The sequence below is a fragment of the Stegodyphus dumicola genome, chromosome 8 (assembly GCF_044657685.1).
Source record: "Stegodyphus dumicola isolate Sdum_Otavi_A_Nest chromosome 8, ASM4465768v1".
Lineage (NCBI taxonomy): Eukaryota > Metazoa > Arthropoda > Arachnida > Araneae > Eresidae > Stegodyphus > Stegodyphus dumicola.
In genome coordinates, this window is record NC_140775.1 from 27,486,265 (window position 1) to 27,503,985 (window position 17,721).

General features: G+C 32.2%; 3 non-coding genes across 3 annotated transcripts; 1 reads left to right on the forward strand and 2 right to left on the reverse strand.

Moving 5' to 3' along the window:
• Nucleotides 1-1,662: 1,662 nt before the first annotated feature.
• Nucleotides 1,663-1,736, forward strand: TRNAT-AGU (transfer RNA threonine (anticodon AGU)). Its single transcript has one exon. It is a non-coding gene; the product is annotated as a tRNA-Thr (tRNA).
• Nucleotides 1,737-16,010: 14,274 nt separating this feature from the next.
• TRNAC-GCA (transfer RNA cysteine (anticodon GCA)) lies at nt 16,011-16,082 on the reverse strand. The gene has a single exon. It is a non-coding gene; the product is annotated as a tRNA-Cys (tRNA).
• A 965-nt stretch (nt 16,083-17,047) lies between these two features.
• Nucleotides 17,048-17,119, reverse strand: TRNAM-CAU (transfer RNA methionine (anticodon CAU)). Its single transcript has one exon. It is a non-coding gene; the product is annotated as a tRNA-Met (tRNA).
• Nucleotides 17,120-17,721: the final 602 nt, after the last annotated feature.

The following is a 17,721-nucleotide window of genomic DNA, read 5'->3' on the forward strand; positions in this document are numbered from 1 at the left end:
AATCGTAAATGAGGAAAGGGTAACTACGGCCTTGAAGTGCCTATTTTAAAGAAACAGGTTGTAGCTTCATTTCTAAATATCAGAATGTACAAATTTGCTAAATTCATAAATCCCATGCCAGGATGACCGAAGAGTTACAAGAAAGTTGATAACGCTTCATAGCGACGAGATCTATCATAAACGCATTTTTTCAAATGGAAGCTAATATCCACCGAAATATCTTCTTTAATTAAGTGAATAGAAAATTTTCAGGTTTTAATATTGAGAAAAAGGCAAAAAAGACAAATCTTTTGAAAAGAATATTTATTTCCGGAGGTAATAAAATTATGTAAATGAAAGAAAATTGATATATCTAAGTTCGGAGTACATTCTGTAAAGAAACGCGAAGCAAAATATTCGTATCAAAGGTTAGAACACCTAAATTAATTTACGATAATCGTGGCACAAAAACAATAGTTATTTCAAAATGTTAAGAAGTCTGCCGCCAATGGCTAGTGATTCTGTACTGCCGGCATCGATGGGCCCGGTCGAATCCCGAACAAGGCATGAATATTTGTAAGTGTATAGTGTCTGTGCGGAAAGCGTTCAAAATACACGACGAGCTGAAAGCCCTTTCCAAAGACCCTCGCATAGCCTTTCCCTCCTCCGGAATATTCTTCCTCGAAATTGGAGCGCAAGCTTAACAGTCAGCTAGGTTCAGCAATATCTTAATCAACTGTGATACCACAAAGGCGCTGGCCTAACTTCTAGCTGTACCGGTTAAGAAGTTCAGATGAAATGGACTTTAGCTGTAATAAGTAAGCCCTTTTTATACTATTAAAGCTAAACGAAATACCTTATGGCGACAGGTGAAGATGTCTTTATCTGTCTCTCATCATCATCAATAGCGCGACAAATTAGAGTGGGCCAAAGACTTCTGGAAACTAGACGTTTCCAACCACCCCTACTAGCAGCCTAACTCCTCCAGTTCTTTGTTTTAAAAACTAAACAATCCTTCTCTACAGCATCTGTCCATCGAAGTCTAGGTCTTCCTCTTCCTGTGTGACTTGTCTGGTCGGAAATATTTCTTTTAGTATGTTACTGTCATTCACACGGATAACATGGCCAGCCCGATTGAGGCGACTTATTTTAATGTAATGAACAACATCTGGTTCTTTGAACATTAGGTATAATTCGGTTTTGCGCCAGATACCATTTTCCTAAATTCCTCCGAAAACACTTCTCAAGACATCGCGTTAAAAAAATACCGAAGATCCTTTCCTCTTTCGCGGTCGTAAATCCGTGTCTCCAAAGCGTTAAGTCAGAACCGGTTTAGGGTCTTGTAAAGTAACCGCTTTGTCTTTCCAGATAAAAACCCAGATTTAAATAAATGCTTTAATCCATAAAAGGTTTTATTAGCAGCAACAATACGTCTCTTTATTTGAGATATCTGTCTCTCGAAGAGGATTTTATTGCAAGTTGAAAACAATTTAATCCTTTTGCTTAAAGCTTAGCGTTTAATTTACAGATGTGATCAGATGAATAGAAAAAACAAATTACGCCACAAATGTATGCATTTTCTTAATAAATTTGATGTTCGAATAAGCGAGGCATCGTAAAATTGAACATATGTAATGCAAGTATATACAGGATATGAATTAAAATAAGTACCATACTTAACGAGGCGCCGTGGCTTAGTTGGTTAAAGCGCCTGTCTAGTAAACAGGAGATCGTGAGTTCGAATCTCGCCGGTGCCTAAGTAGGTCTTTCTTTTTAAATGAAGTGAACTTTTACGAAATACTACTAAAATACACTATGTAGTCATCCTACTAAAATATACTGGGCAGAATCAACCACGAAGAGGGAGAGAAAAATTAGAGAATCAAGACGATAACTCAAAGCATTTAACCATTTAAACCCTTGAGCAATAAAATTTTGATTAGTTTGAAGGTAAGAAAATTTAATTGTGTCTTAAATATAAAGCAAAAAAATTATTCTGAATAAAATATTTTCACAATTTTTTGTTAATTTAATTAGAAAAATATTTTAAGGAAATCCGACTTTATTCGGTAAAAATGTACTTTTTGATTAATTTAATTAAATAAAATTATTTATTATTTTATTAATTTAACAATTAATCGATTTTTTCCTATTATTAATGATAAAATAATTCGCAGAAGTTCGTTTCGAAATTGGTTTTAAAATACAAGAAGCATTTTGCCGTTTGTAAGATACTTCTCAAATCAAAAATAATATGGGCACTATAATTAATGATCCTTTTTTTAATTTATATGAAATTAAAGCAGCTTTGATTTTAATAATGTAATATTATGACTTGATAACAATTTAATTTTATGACATAGTTCTAATTTCTTTACAGTTTGCGTTTTATGTGAAATGATAAGACTGAAGGGGAAAAGAAAGGGATTCATATTTTTAAGTTTTGCAACCAAATTTGTATGACATTTAATTTTAATAATAATAATATTTTAGTAACTTCTGTAAGTCTGTCTTTATTTAATTTTATTTTATTTAATTCAAAACCGTGAAGCACATGTGAGTTATTTGTCTAAGCGGAATGATTCCTTCGTGAAGGACTTTCTAAGGAAACTGGATCGTATTTGCGTTACGCATGAGGAAAGTTGAAAAAACAAATCCCACGCAGACAGTCTATTTGATAGTATCTCATCCGGTATTTATAAGCTTTTGGGACATATTCTAATTGTAGCTGGAGCGCACCTGAACTGAACAATTATTTTAGTAGAAATTTGATCTCGAAAAATTTGTTTTTAGCAATAAAATTATTTTAAAAATTGTTTATTAAATTTTAATTTGTCTCTTTACATTTTATTTAATTTTAATTATTTAATTACTTTAATATTTAATTATTTTAATAAATAATAATAATTTAATTATGAATTAATTAAATAATAATTATCAATTATATAATGATTATACAATAAACATTAATTATTAACATTAATTAAATAATTATTAATTAATTTGATACTCACTAACTATTTAATTTTTAAATTATTAATGATTTTAATAGTCTTTTTATTTATTTATTCACTCTTGTTCCTCTTTCCTGACGGTCTTCCATAGGGCTCCGAAACTTCTACTTTTAGAAATAAAACCCTGGGTTTTCGCATGGAGGTAGGAAGTAAGATGGAGTCGCCCTAAACAAGTTTCTCCGTACCCTGCTCTGAAGCACCGGCGATCCCTACGTGGTGACCAAAACATTGGGTCATTTACAATTGAGTTCTATGGGATTTGACGCGTTCGGGTGTAAATATTTTGTAATTACGTCGCAAATATACATATAAATGTATATATTTTCTTTTTCTACAACACTTCAGAGTCCTAAGTATGTGAAAACAACATATTTTTAAACAACATTTCATTCTGAACGGAATTAAATGCTATACTTTTCACAGGACAGTTTTCTCAGAATGGTTTAATTTGAATGAAATATTTTCACAAGTTTTCGTTAATTACATTAGAAAAAAAAAAAATTAAGGTAATTCGATTTTATTCGGTTAAGGTACAAAAGTTAAGATCAAAGTTTATTGTATTATTAATATTAAAATTATGCATTATTTCTTTTCTATTTGTAGAGCTTCTTCCTAAAATACTTTCTTAAATATTACATGATTTTTTGGCTTCTTTTAAATCGAAAAATGTAAGTCAATTTATAATTAATGCTCTATTCGGTTCATTTTAAATTAGAGAATTATTAGGAATTAGCGAAATACTTTAATTAAGTATTTCGCTAATTCCTAATAATTAAATAGGTATTAAATAGTATTTGACTTTCTCTGAACATTTCTGAAAGGGAATAATTTTTTTTTTTTTTTTTTTTTTTTAAGTATTATTTAAAACTTGTAACTGAGTTATTATAAAATGTAAAGGGAATAGTTCTTTTAATTATACTTATCAGATTTTTTTTTTTTACCCTTCATTTCAACAATACATATTCCAAAACTCTTTATTACGTTCTTAAGTGCGCATCCCATAGCATTTGCTTTACAATACCTTTTAACTGATTGCTTTCCAATACGAACAATTCTTGCTTAAATAGTTTTATTACGTATTTGTCAACAGGATTTCAATTTATGTTTACAATTCAATATTAAGGTTATTATATATTTAGATAACATTTATAATCATTATAAATTAGATACATTTAATCATTAGATTTCTTCACAGTACTTTCACAGTTGTTTATAAGTGAATAAATTCTTCATTTCAAATACATTTATAAATAATTTAATGAATATTTAAGTATTTTGTCAAAGGCAGATACATGCTTTTTGCAAGCACATGCATAAATACCCATACATATTTCCTATTTATCATTTCCGGCATGTGCAAATCTTTAATTTCTGTGCATTCACTATATTTTTCGTGTAAAGTAATTTACACTAATTTAGCATACACCCGAAAGTTTTACATAAAAAATATATATGAATATAATTTGAATGAAAATTATAAGTATTATTTTTAATACCCACTCAAAGGTCAGTTTTTCTTCAAAATTCCTCCACGATGGCATCTCTCTCTTTAGGCAGATAGCCCTTGCATGCGTTACTCTATTTAATAAAAACTTAATCTGACCTATGTGCCTAATTACAAATATTTTTAACATACATAATTTTTTATTTACATTTAGCCATCAAGTTTCAAACTTTTCAAATCTTCTAGAAAATAAATTTTGGCAGATCTCTTTTAGCAATTTTCTTAAAATCTATATTTTTGTAGTGCAACAGCTTAGAATTTTATAAAACAAATTCATAATCAAAATCGCTGTTGTTAGTTATCGAAAAATAACCAAGATGTGATTTTTGCGTAAATGTCAGTAAACTATACAAATTGATATTATCCATTACACTATGAATGTTTCTTTCATGCGAGAGTGTCCCTTTTTCGATTTCTATGGAACTGTCGTGTTCGAAATACTATCAGAATCTTGTCAAGCGAGCTTCTGAATGTAAACAAAGAACTCCCCGTCTGGTGACCCAAGCTTCAAAGCAGTGCTTCACTTCTAGCGCGGAATGGCCCCTCCTCCCTTTCCTACCTCCATGGGTTTTCGTGTAGTATCTAGATTAGTGGCGGAATAAGTAGACAGTCACTTGCTTATTTAATTGGTCTTGGTGAGTTTTATAACTTTTCTTTAGAACTTGTTGAGTTTATAACTCTCTTAAACTTTCTTTGAGTATTTCAAATTATAACTTTTAACTAAATAGTTAACTAATTTCCCTTAACTAAATGGTTAACACAGGCACATTAATGTCGTTATATTATGTATTTCAAAGGACTTATGAATTTCAATAATATTCTTTATACTTATACAAAATACTTCTTTATTCGAGCACGCATTTCATATTGTTAGTTTAAAACAGAAGTTTCTAAATTATATGATGAAAAAAACTAAGGGCCAATGTATGCGAGGGGAAGAAATGTGCGAGTAAATACGGTATGTCATGAATTAAACGCATTTTTATTTAAATTAATCAGATTAAAAAGTTTAAAAAATAATTTTCGTAAGAACTGCCATCTATTTTTTTTTTTTTAATAGCATAGTTCGTTAATCAGTAAGATAGAGAATTATTTTGAAAGATAAATATCATATTTTTCCGAATGGCAACAGACTCGAATGAAAAGTCAATCAACGCAAAATCGCGTTTCCAGACTAATAACCTCTTTGGCTAAAAACCTAAAATGCTTCAGATTTTAAATTACGTCCAAAGGGGCGTTTTTTTTTTAACGTTTTATGTGTTACTTTTATTTATTAAATATCATGTTCTTTGCACTTAAATCATAAAATTTAGTTCAATAGCAATGTCGCAAAATAATTTTAAAATGAGCGTATCTTTAGAATTTTCGATATACAGTTCAACGCGCTGGAGATAAAAAGGTTTTCCTCCCGTTAGAGTGTTGCCATTACTCGCTTTTAAATCGTTGACTTTGTTACTCAAAAATTCGTTAAAGTTTTACGAAATATGAAATCGATAATAAAACAAAACCAAATTTGGGATTTCAGATGCCCATATTCGCAGTAGGATTACGTCATTCAAAATTGGATGGCTACCGTTGTTTTATCACAATGCGAGAAATATACGTACATTTATGCAGATTTTTCATTATTTAATTTCCTCAAATATAATGCAGGAGTCTAACATTTTGTGGCAACAGTTTGAAAAGTGAACCGAGATTTATAGGAGTCCGACGCAAAATGCGAAAACGAAAATAATAGTCCTTCGGTACTCAAATCCCTTTGGAAAAAGATTTACAATAAAATAATATTTGGAATTATTAATAGAATCAAAACATCCCATATTTTACGACTTTCCGAGGTCTACATGCACTGGCGAGAATCGAACTCGCGATTTCCTGTTCACAAGACAGGCGCTTTAACCAACTAAGCCACGACGCCTACATCTTAGCATCGTATTTAATTAACAACTTTGAAATCAACCCGCCATTCGCCGTTATACTAGATCGTGGCTTATATAGTCAGAGCTGCTTATATGTTGTAACCTGGTCAGAACATAGAAGAAGCGAGAGAAGCAATTTCTATATAATACATTTTTATATAATAGTACATTACCAGTGCCTTATACATTGACCCTTGTATATGGCACTGGAAACTTATTGTATTAATTAAAGCAAATTGTTTATATGTACCTGCAAATTAGCAGTTTGATACTTATATTAATCAGAAGTATTATTAATAAATATAAATAAAAATAACAAAAAGTACATACATTGATTTTGAAGCTCTCAGTTTTTTAAATAAATAAATAAATAATTATAATTTAGAACGTTAGTTAGAAATATTATACTTGCAAGAATAGTAATAGCTTTCAATTACGTGGCACGGATAATTAATATGGTTTGACTTATTTGATTATGGCAAAGTTCTCGAGGGCTATCTGCCTGAGGAAGCCCTTGCAACCAGACCGTTCACCAGGATTCGAATCCTGGTTGAACAGTAATATAACGCAACATAACATGGCGCGAAAAATAAAAATTACATATTTTCTGAATTTAAATACTAGCAGATTCCAAATAAAAATTTAAGTTATCAGTATCTTATTATTTAGCTAATTATGCTTTGAATTTTCGATGTAATTTTCTAGTTTGATCACTGTTCCATCGTTTCTAAAAAGTCACAGTCACTGAAAATACTACAGCCGACGTATACGCAGTAATACAAGGGTTTTAGAAATATATTTCATTATCTTATATTAGAAAAGGCGAACAGAAAAAATGTGTGTGACTAATTTCAATATTCAGTTTACGATTAATAATCATTTCAGTATACTCCCCTTGCCACTGTAGCCGTGCGGTTAAGACTGTGGAATATTGATAGGTCAGTTTAAATTCTCTTTCAGGCAAGCAGGATGACTGAATTGGTTTTTGTGTTTCTCCTCATGTGTGACTTACGAGCTATTTTCGTTTAGAAAGTTCCTCCACGAAGGCATCTCTCCCCTTAAGCAGATAGCTCTCATATATTTTGCTGCGTTCAACTAACCAAACCTTTTCATCTTAAATTTATTGTTGAGCTCAAGTGATTCCTGATGAAAATAAAGTACCAGTATTCAATAAAAATAAAGGAATAATGATAATAAAAAAAAATCTTATAACTTTCAGATTTTATATCACGCCCAAAGGGGCAGGTTTTTTCATTTATATACACATACACGTTTCGAGGGCATTTGCGCTAATGTCCCTTTGGGCTAAAAATATTTCAAAGCAGCATATCTTTAGAATTTACTATAGACAGTCTCGCGCGCTGGTGTTAAAAATGTTTTTTCCAGACAGTGTTGCCATTGCTCGCTTTGAAATCTTTGAGTATGTTTCTCAAAAATTCGTTAGTTTTACAAAATATGAAATAGATAATAAAACAAATTCCAAATTCAGGCTTCCAGGTGCTCACATTCGGGAGGAGGACTATGTTATTCAAAATTGGATGGTTCTAGGTATCCTTGTTTATCACAATGGGAGGAACTTACATGCATTCAATGCAGATTCTTCATTGTTTAATTTCTTTAAATATAACACAGGGCGATAATATTTAGTGGCAACAATTTAGAAAGAGATACAGCTCTTTTAGTGATTGGACGCAAAATGCCATTTCCAGACTAATAGCCCTTTTAGGCCAAAGCCCCTTTGAATAAAAAAAAGTATAATTTCTTTAAGAGAATAAAAAGCTCGGCTTCGTATTTTCTTGGTATGAGGTAGTTCTGAATGAGAAAACAAAAACACCTCTTTTATGTGATTAAAGGAGTGTCTGCATAGCAAAATTGTACCCAAAAATTTCTTAGATTAAAAATAACAAAATGGCTTAAAATAACTAAATTTTTAATGTTTGTAATAACTAAATTTGTTAATTTGTAATGTAATTTGTAACTTAATAAATAATTTCATTTTAAATATGTCAGTGCCAGATACTACAGTCACTTCACATGTCGTTCGACAACTGTTTAGCTCATGAGGTATTATCAGGGATAAATAGAAGGGCTAGTTCATTCCTTTGTTCGACTCCTCGCCGTCGCGAGCCTAATAGGGGGGGGGGCGGGTGACTTGACCGGCAGTAATCTGACGTCACTATGTTGCACCTGTTCCTCTTTTCCCCGTTTAAAACTGTAGTTTCATTCAACTGCGAGGCGATTTTATAGAGGTGGCATATCTCAAAATTAATTTTAATCATATACATTTGTTTTCTAATAATGTAAATATTTAAAATAATTTTTATATATAGTATATACTTTAACTAGCTTTCCTTTTAAATTCTATGATGGATATAGAGAAAGGATGAGAATTGTATTTCATGGGACCAAAGGACCCAAATTACAATTTTCTTTTGAACAAAGAATGGATACATAAATGTCAAAGACAAGCTTCTGTTAATGGGGAGAGCGGAAAAATCTCCAGCGAACATTTTCTATGCAGTGTTTATGAAGATGATATGAAAAATCGCTTGCTTTGATAGCCACGAAAAGAAACTGTTGAAATGCAATGCTGTGCCGAAAGTAAATTTACCGTGAGCCGTAAACGAACTAACACCAAGAAATCGGAGACAAGAGAAAAGGAAACTAAATGTAGATTACTTTTGAAAGAAGCCCAAAGAAAATTCATTTTGAGGTCTAAAACGAAATTGATGATGACAATAATAAATCAAATGTGAATGATTTTGAAATAAAACTCACAAATGAAAATGTAGATATCCCTGAATGTCTAAATTTAAAGATAAACAAAAATGCATTGATAATTTGAAGAACAAAAAAATATCCTTAGATAAAATTGTATTAAAATATTAAAAAATAGAGAAAGGAAAATTTTAGAATATTTGTTCAGCGACAAAGAAGGTGGACGATATCTAGAAAGAAATTGGTATCATAAATTCAGAAATTAAAATCTCAGGGAGCGAAATTTAGGAAAAAAAAAAAAAAAAGCACAAATCGGAGAATTTGGATAAACGTCTAAAGCATATTTTTACAAAGACACAGTTTAATGCATTGCTGAAAAAGAAGGAAAAAATCAGGTGGACTAGTGAAGGTATTTCACGCTGCATTGTCATAAGAGCTCTGTCATCTGAAAGCTACGATTTCTGGAAAGAAAAAATTTGAATTCCTTTACATTAGTATTTGCAAATTAAAGAGATAGTGCGCTAAATTTTCGTGTTATGTTCTTGCTCTAAAGAAGGAAATATGCGAATATTTGAATTCTGTAGAAAAAATATTCTTTCTCAGTTTCGACGAAATGCATATAGATTGAAAACTCTGCTATGACTCTAAACTGGACCTAATTCTCGGTTCTTTTCCAAAAGTGCAGTTTGTTTTAATCATAGGTTTCATTTCGCGCTCTGTCTCAAATTACTGAGAAACCACGTTTTAGACAAAGGAATTGTTTTAGAAGATGGAACTGTTTTAAATTTTGATATTATTAAAGAGGTTTTAAATAGAGATTCAGAAAAAATCAAATTGTGTCACAAACTAAAACCGAATTATTTAATGGTCAAGGGAAACGAGAGACAAAAGTCGCCCCAGCGAAAACATTATTTTGTGCTAGATTAGCATTCTAGATAAAATATAATAATATAAAACATCAAAGCAATTGGCAAAAAAGACTTGCATCCTTAACTCCCACTTTTGAAAAATTAAACAACTGTTTTAGGTACTGTGAGTAAAGCTATTTTGTCAGAATTAAAATAACAATCTTACATATAGTTATTATTATATTGAATCGGATGAGAAATATGCCAATGTAAAATTCCCAATTAGGCAAAAAATCAAAACTTAGATTAGCAGAAATTCTGCCATATATGTCATATAGGTATATATGTTTAAAACTATGTCAGTGTAAGGTGGTTTTTTGATTAATTTAAATAGCTGTTATTATAGTTATCTTAGAAGCAGTATAAAAATTTTCTCAGTGTTAGCATGCAAATAAAGAAACGATTATAAATAAACGTGCATAAAAAAAAAAAAAAAAAAGAACCACAGAACTTCATGTTAAAAGAGCAGCGCATTTTATCTATTATTTTAAAATTCAGTAAGTATTGTTAAATTTTTTTATGTTCAGTGTAAAATGCATACAGCAGTAACATTGTCTTTTTTCAAATTATAGCTATCTTTCGCACACGGCTCATTTTAAACGCTGGTTCAAAAACGCTAAAGAGGCCCACCAGCGGCCGAGCGGTAAAATCGCTGAACACTGGTAGTTCGGTCCGAGGTTCGAATCCCGCGAACGGGCTGGCTGCATGGGTGTTTTCGTGGTTTTCCCCAAGTGTAACGCGTATACAAGCCAGTTTACCTCAGAAAGTCCTCCACGAAGGCATCCCTCCCTTAGGCAGATAGCCCTAGTGTGCTTTGCCATAATTAAATACACACCAGAAACGCTAATTTCTATGTTGTGAATGCACCTCCGCGCTTAGTGTCCGCATGACTACGTCATCACTTCTCACTTTCTGCTTCAGGGGGAAAAGCTCTATGAGCAAGCCCTTCTCTTCTAAGTCCTGAGGTACAAATTTCTGAATGTAAGCAAAAATTCGAACTTATACTTCGGAATGACAGAGAAAGGCATCGACCAGTCGATCACCAACAACCTGCTAATCACTCCTAGCATAGAGTAACCCAGCTAGGATATCGAAATTTCCAAACTGTGCGATCCGAAATCGACGTATCACGCTTTGTAAAGAATACCGTACAGAGAAACACCTGGAAGAGCTTAGAATTTTTTTTTCCCTCTCACTTCTTTTCGAAAAATGCGACCGCAGATCAAACACGTTAACGTACGCAAGTGACCCTGAAAAAGTCTCTATGCATGAGATAGAACATCTGGTTCTCAGAAAAGGGTATACGAATTTGATGAGCGAGACACAGGAGAGGAAAAAAGAGAGCAGGAGACAATCGTTAGAATCTCCACCCCACAGCTGTGGAAGGGGTGAATTTACCCAGTAACCGCAAACCTTTATTTTCTTTTTTACATCTAAAAATGGAACAGAGAAATTTTGAATGGAACAGAAATACCACAAACGCGCCACAATCTATTTTTATAGTGCTATATTTATTTCTATAAATTAGTTAATGAGCATGTTACCTGTCTTATTTTAAATTCCGTAAAATTATTTAAAAAATCTTAGGTGGGCCGGATTGATAGTGCTCGCGAGCCGGCCCGGGGCCCGTAGTTTGGAGATCCCTGCTATATATCCTAGAAAAAAGTGTAAGCGGGTGTTTGAAGAAAGTCGTTTTTTTAGAGGGAATCTATGAAAGCAAAAGGATGGGAATCCCTAGTTTAATGATTATGATGGCAAAAGTACGCGAGAGCTATTTGCCCATAAAAATGGGTGCCTTCGGAGGAAGACTATCTACAGGTAATTGTTGTATTCACATTCAACCTGCATTACACTTATGAATACAAAACGCAACAGGGGAAAAAAATAATTGCAAGCTGAAAAGCAAGATTTCTCGAAGCGTTGAGTTTACTGATGTTTGAGAAGAATTTGTTGTCCACTTCTAATCAGTCCATTCGCCGGAGTTCCAATCAGGTCCGAAGTACCAGTGGTCAGATATTTTATTTACTCCTACAGTAATGAATAGTTTACTATAATATGCAAGAGAAATGTCTTTACTCTCTACGAAATATACACAAAGTTACATTTCATACTTTGACACAATCCTCCCGAGCAAAAGGTTGAGATTGACTGCATAAATTTTCATAATTTAAAAAATAGATATTAATAAATATTTTTTCAAATTTAGAATAATCCATATATATAATTGTATATTAAGAATAATTATAATCCATATATTTCAAATCCAGTTTGGAAACACCATTCAAATAGGACAGACATTTTCAGTTTAAAACAGAGTAACAAAACACGCTTTATTTTTAATAAATTTGGTAATATTTTGTGGTTTTCCAGTCCATCAACGAAAATCGTAAATCAAAACATTAACTTTAGAATTCAAAAGACTATAGTAAATCCTGTGAAAAAGAAGATCGAATATTGAGGATAATGAATAAATTTAAACTCAGCAAGAGAAGTTATTCCTTACATTCATATTCGAGTAGGGAGTAACTTAATTTTACTCGTACATTTATTGGCAGTTTAACACAAAAATCTGGCCCAGTTGGATTACTCCATATTAAAATTGTATTCTATTTTAGGAATGTATTATTATTAGAAGAAGAAAATATACTGGATACTAATAACTCGCTTCCCGCGCGTTAACAGTAGAAGCATTCATCACATTCATAAAGCAAAATCGTTATAGAACATTTTAAGCAAGTCATCAACAGTGCAGCGCCATCTGTAGGCTCATATGCAAACTAAAATAACAAATTTTGCAGAACTGGAATTTACATTTCTAAATTATCTCGCGATAAGCTTCTTCCGTGTATAAGAACGTATTTTGTATGTAAATAGAAATAAACTATGTTTACGTAAGTTTTCATTCAAAGCTTACAGCAAACTTACTATTTTGCACTTCTTTAGACCGAGATTTAGAAAGTTTCAATGAATAGCCAACTGCATTATAATACTAACAGAATATTTTGCATTCATTAGGATAACTGCGAGAAATATCTGCATTTTCTTCGCATATTTACTTGAGGTTACTGCCCGCTAATGATCATGTGACTACTGATAACTACATTTCGAGTTTAGATTCTACGATTTGGATCTCCAGGTGTAAATTTCTATATTTGTTTTCTACCTATTTATCATACACCTATATATATATTAATAAAAAATCAAAATGTTAGCGTAATGTCGGATTAAGACATTTAAAAATAACTTTTAGAATTACATATGCATTATTTATTTCTTGCTTTTGTTTTTTTTTTACATCCACCGTATAAAGACCTTGTACATATCTCTGATGTGGGTGCGATATTTTGATTCATCTGGCACGTCTTGACATCAACATGATGTCAAATGCCATGTATATTGCCTTTGATTTGACTGACTTTACAGTCCCAACCATAATTCTGAAAGGTTATCAGGAAGGTCAGATGCGACCTGTTGAAATCGTCAAAGAAGATATAAATTCGAAATACCCCAGCTAACCTAACAGCTGTATCAGCTGTTACAAATACTATCGAAGTCCTAATGAAATAGGAGACAGGAGACCATCAATAGAGCAGCTACACCATCATGTTGACTTTCAGCTTTTGTGCGCTATTGAAGGAAACTAGCTTTTCACAATTACAATGGTTGTACAAATATACATATGACATACTGTTCCTAATGAAACAGAAGACCAGCCGGATTTATAAACGGCTGAGCCACAGTCCAATTTAAAACGAATGAGTGGCCTAAAAATGCGGAGGAATGAGCCACGCTGTGCATCCTTGAAGGTGTTAACCAGGACTTTCAGAATATTTAGAATTCTCAAATACTTCTTCCTCAAATAAAGGACATGTAACAATTTTGATCACTTCACATAATTTCTTTGAAAGCCTTAGAACCTCTTCCCACGCTTCTATTAGAAGCTTGTGCGACTATGACCCTACTGTTGAATATGTGGTCAAAAGACCCCGCACCATACATCACAACCCGTCTTGGTAGTTGTATTTATGTAAATAGTTTTCAACTTTTTTTCTATGTTTTATAATTACGACTTTTGTTATTTTTGAATGCAACATTTGCCACCACGACCACGAATGCCAGTCCCAAGCTCTGAAAGTTTTTTACGTCTCCGGGTGACAGATGTACCTAAAGTACATCTCTTTTATTTTACTACCGTGATTGGCCTTTGGCAACTCTGAACTTTTGGTAATAACTCTGTGTAGCTGAAACCAAGTGCGAGCGAAAGCAATTGGAATTGGAGGACATGTAGGTAGAATGTTAGCTTTCGATCGAACATCATTCCTAAGAATTTCGATGGGATGCAACTGGAATCAGTGACATTTCAAGGTGAAACTCAGGCTCAGGATACAGATTTCGAATTCTGCAAAAATACGTACAAACGGTCTTTTGTTTTGAAAACACAAACCTATCTTTCTTTGACCACGTCTGGATCTTGTTAAGAGTGATCTGCAAATGTCTTTCTACGTACCTCATATATGCACCTAGGCAACTTATTTGGATATCGTCAGCATGTAATGATCCCGAAATGGTTGAAGTAAATTCCTTTAGAAAATAATTTATTTTCAAACTTAATAGTGTAACACTGAGAACACAGCCTTGAGGGCCACCCTCTTCTTGTGCGAAGACAGAAACAATCGTTACTTGAAAAGTCCTTGAGTTCAAAAAATTCTCTATAAAAATGGGCAGATTCTTGCGCAAGCTGTTTGAATGAAAATTACGCAAAATGCCAAATCTTCATTGCTTTATTCTAAGCCCTTTTTATATATTAAAAAAAAAAAAAAAATCTGAAATGTTTCAGATTTTAAATTACGTCCAAAGCGGCGTTTTTTAACATTTTGTGTGTTACCTTTCTTTATTAAATATCATGTTCCTCGCACTTAAACCATAAGATCCAGTGCAACAGCAATATCGCAAAATAGTTTTAAAACGAGCATATCTTTAGAATTTCCGATACAGAGACTCACGCGCTGGAGATAAAAATGTTTTTTCTGCACAACGTTGCCATTGCTCGCTTTGAAATCCTTGAGTTTGTTAATCAAAAATTCGTCAAAGTTTTAAAAAATAGGAAATCGATCATAAAACAAATTTCAAATTTCAAATTTGGTCTTCCACATGCTCATATTCGTTGGAGGATTACGTTATTCAAAATTCGATGACTCTATGTACCGTTATTTTATGACAATGTGAGAAATATACATACATTTACGCAGATTTTCATTATTTAATTTCTTCAAATATAATGCAGGACTCTAACATTTTATGGCAACAGTTTGAAAAGTGAACCGACATTTATCCGTCCGACGCAAAATGCCAAAACGAAACTAATAGTCCTTCGGGATTCAAATCCCTTTGGACTAAAAAAAAAAAAAAAAAAAAAATTAAAACACACACACAGAAAAATAGTTTCTTTTGAGACTTTATAAGTAAATAAAGACACTTTATAAGTAAAGGTTTCCAAAAGAAGCATATTATCAATAAGTGTTATACCTTTACGGAAACCACTTTGATAAGATAGATTACATTATTTTTTAACGCAACTTACAAGAGCGATGGGCAGGTAATTGGAAGGAGTCTTCAGATCTTTCCCTGATTTAACTATGGAAACGACAATAAGTTTAAGACTGTTTTGAGATATTAAAAGGAATATGAAATCGAAAATTTTATTTCAATTTTCTTTTAAAAATTGTAATTATTTTTATATTTTAATTATTTTTGAAAAGTTTTAGCCTTACATTTTAATCTTAATACCAGGCAATAATATGAAATTCTCAGACTGCATTCTTTTCATCACTGAATTGTTTTTATTTGATTCGTATCTTTGCAAACAGAACATATAAAAAATGCGACGAAAAAAGTCAAATCTGTTTCAACTTGCAGTCACCGATGTCACGTAATTGTAAATTTCAGGGAGATACAAAATGCAATCGTAAGGGGGCACCCGGGTTTGAACCGGGGACCTCTCGATCTGCAGTCGAATGCTCTACCACTGAGCTATACCCCCACATGGTCAGCGTGTAGTAAAGTAAAGTAAAGTAAAGTAAAGTAAAGTAAAGTAAAGTAAAGTAAAGTAAAGTAAAGTAAAGTAAAGTAAAGTAAAGTAAAGTAAAGTAAAGTAAAGTAAAGTAAAGTAAAGTAAAGTAAAGTAAAATGTTTATTATTCGAAACAGAGCGAATTGATGTCAGTTGAAAACTTGGATGAAACAGATGGATATATAATTTTCTGACAAAGGAATTACGAATATGGAAAATAACGCCAATTTATGTCATACATTAATTAACATTATGAAGCCTCTTTTCATATAAGTAACGTGATGATCCTTTATTTTACATGACCATCATTTATTATACAGCTAAAACAAATTATAGTTTTAAGAATAAAAATGAGTATTTTGGAAGTTAGATATTAATACGAACAGAGTTTCCCAAATTCAAATTTAAACAAAAATGAGGAAAAAGTAGCAAAACCGCATACTTTTTCACAAATTTTACTGCTTTGAATTTTGGAAGGTTCTTGAGTTACTTTAAAACTGCTTTTTTTTTTTTTTTTTTTTTTCCCCACAATATTCGGAAGCTCTTTATTCACTATCAGAATTTTAGTATAAATGTTTATTTTTGCATCGAGATGCTTAATATCATATGAGGAATTGTTTCTGAACTTCTTGCATGAATTTTCTGGATAAATTTTTCAGATTTTCCTGTGAGAAATTTTTTTTCTTTACAGATTTCATGGTAAAATTCCTATTAAATATAAGAAAAATAGTAAGTAATCTACAATAACAAATTAATTCATTTATGTGAAACGTCCTATAATTGAAATTCTATAATTCTGTAAAAGTTTATGAATCGAGTAAATTATTGAAGCAAATAAAATGTTTATTCTTCATCGGGCGGAAAACAATCATATTTCTTACAAATAAACTTTCAACCCTATTGAATACCGGGATTATAATAAAAAAAGAAATTTACTAGCAGAGCGTGGTTTCGATCCACGGACCTCTGGGTTATGGGCCCAGCACGCTTCCACTGCGCCACTCTGCTACAGAAACGAACAGCGAGTTTTCGAAAGTGGATACTTCCCCTTCAGTCAGTGGCGCAACTACAAAGCGATGGTTCGTACCGAACCGCTTATGTTTAGAGGCGGCATTTTCCCGCGAAACGTTATTTTATAAGGTTGATTGGAAGCATGGAGGTAAGAAAGGAAAGGGTGGCCAAACCAGCATTAGAAGTGAAGCACTGCTCCGAAACTTCGGTCACCAGATGGGATGTGTTTTGTTTACATTCAGAAGCTCGCTTGCCAGCGCTCTGATAGTATTTCCACACACGAGAGTTCCATACAAATCGAAAAACGGAACACTTTTGCATAAAAGAAACGTTCCTAGTTTGATAGATTTGTATAGTTTTGCGACATTTGCGCAAAAATTATATCTTATTTTTCGATAACTAACAACAGCGATTTTGATTATGAATTTGTTTTATAAAATTCTAAGGTGTTGAACTACAAAAATATAGATTTTAACAAAAAAGTTATGCTTAAAGAATGAAAAATATCTCACCGTACCTTTAAAATTGTATACATCTTTCGATACCCTTGATAGAGTATTCGCTACTTTTATTTTATGTTCCAAACGCCTAAATGTTTT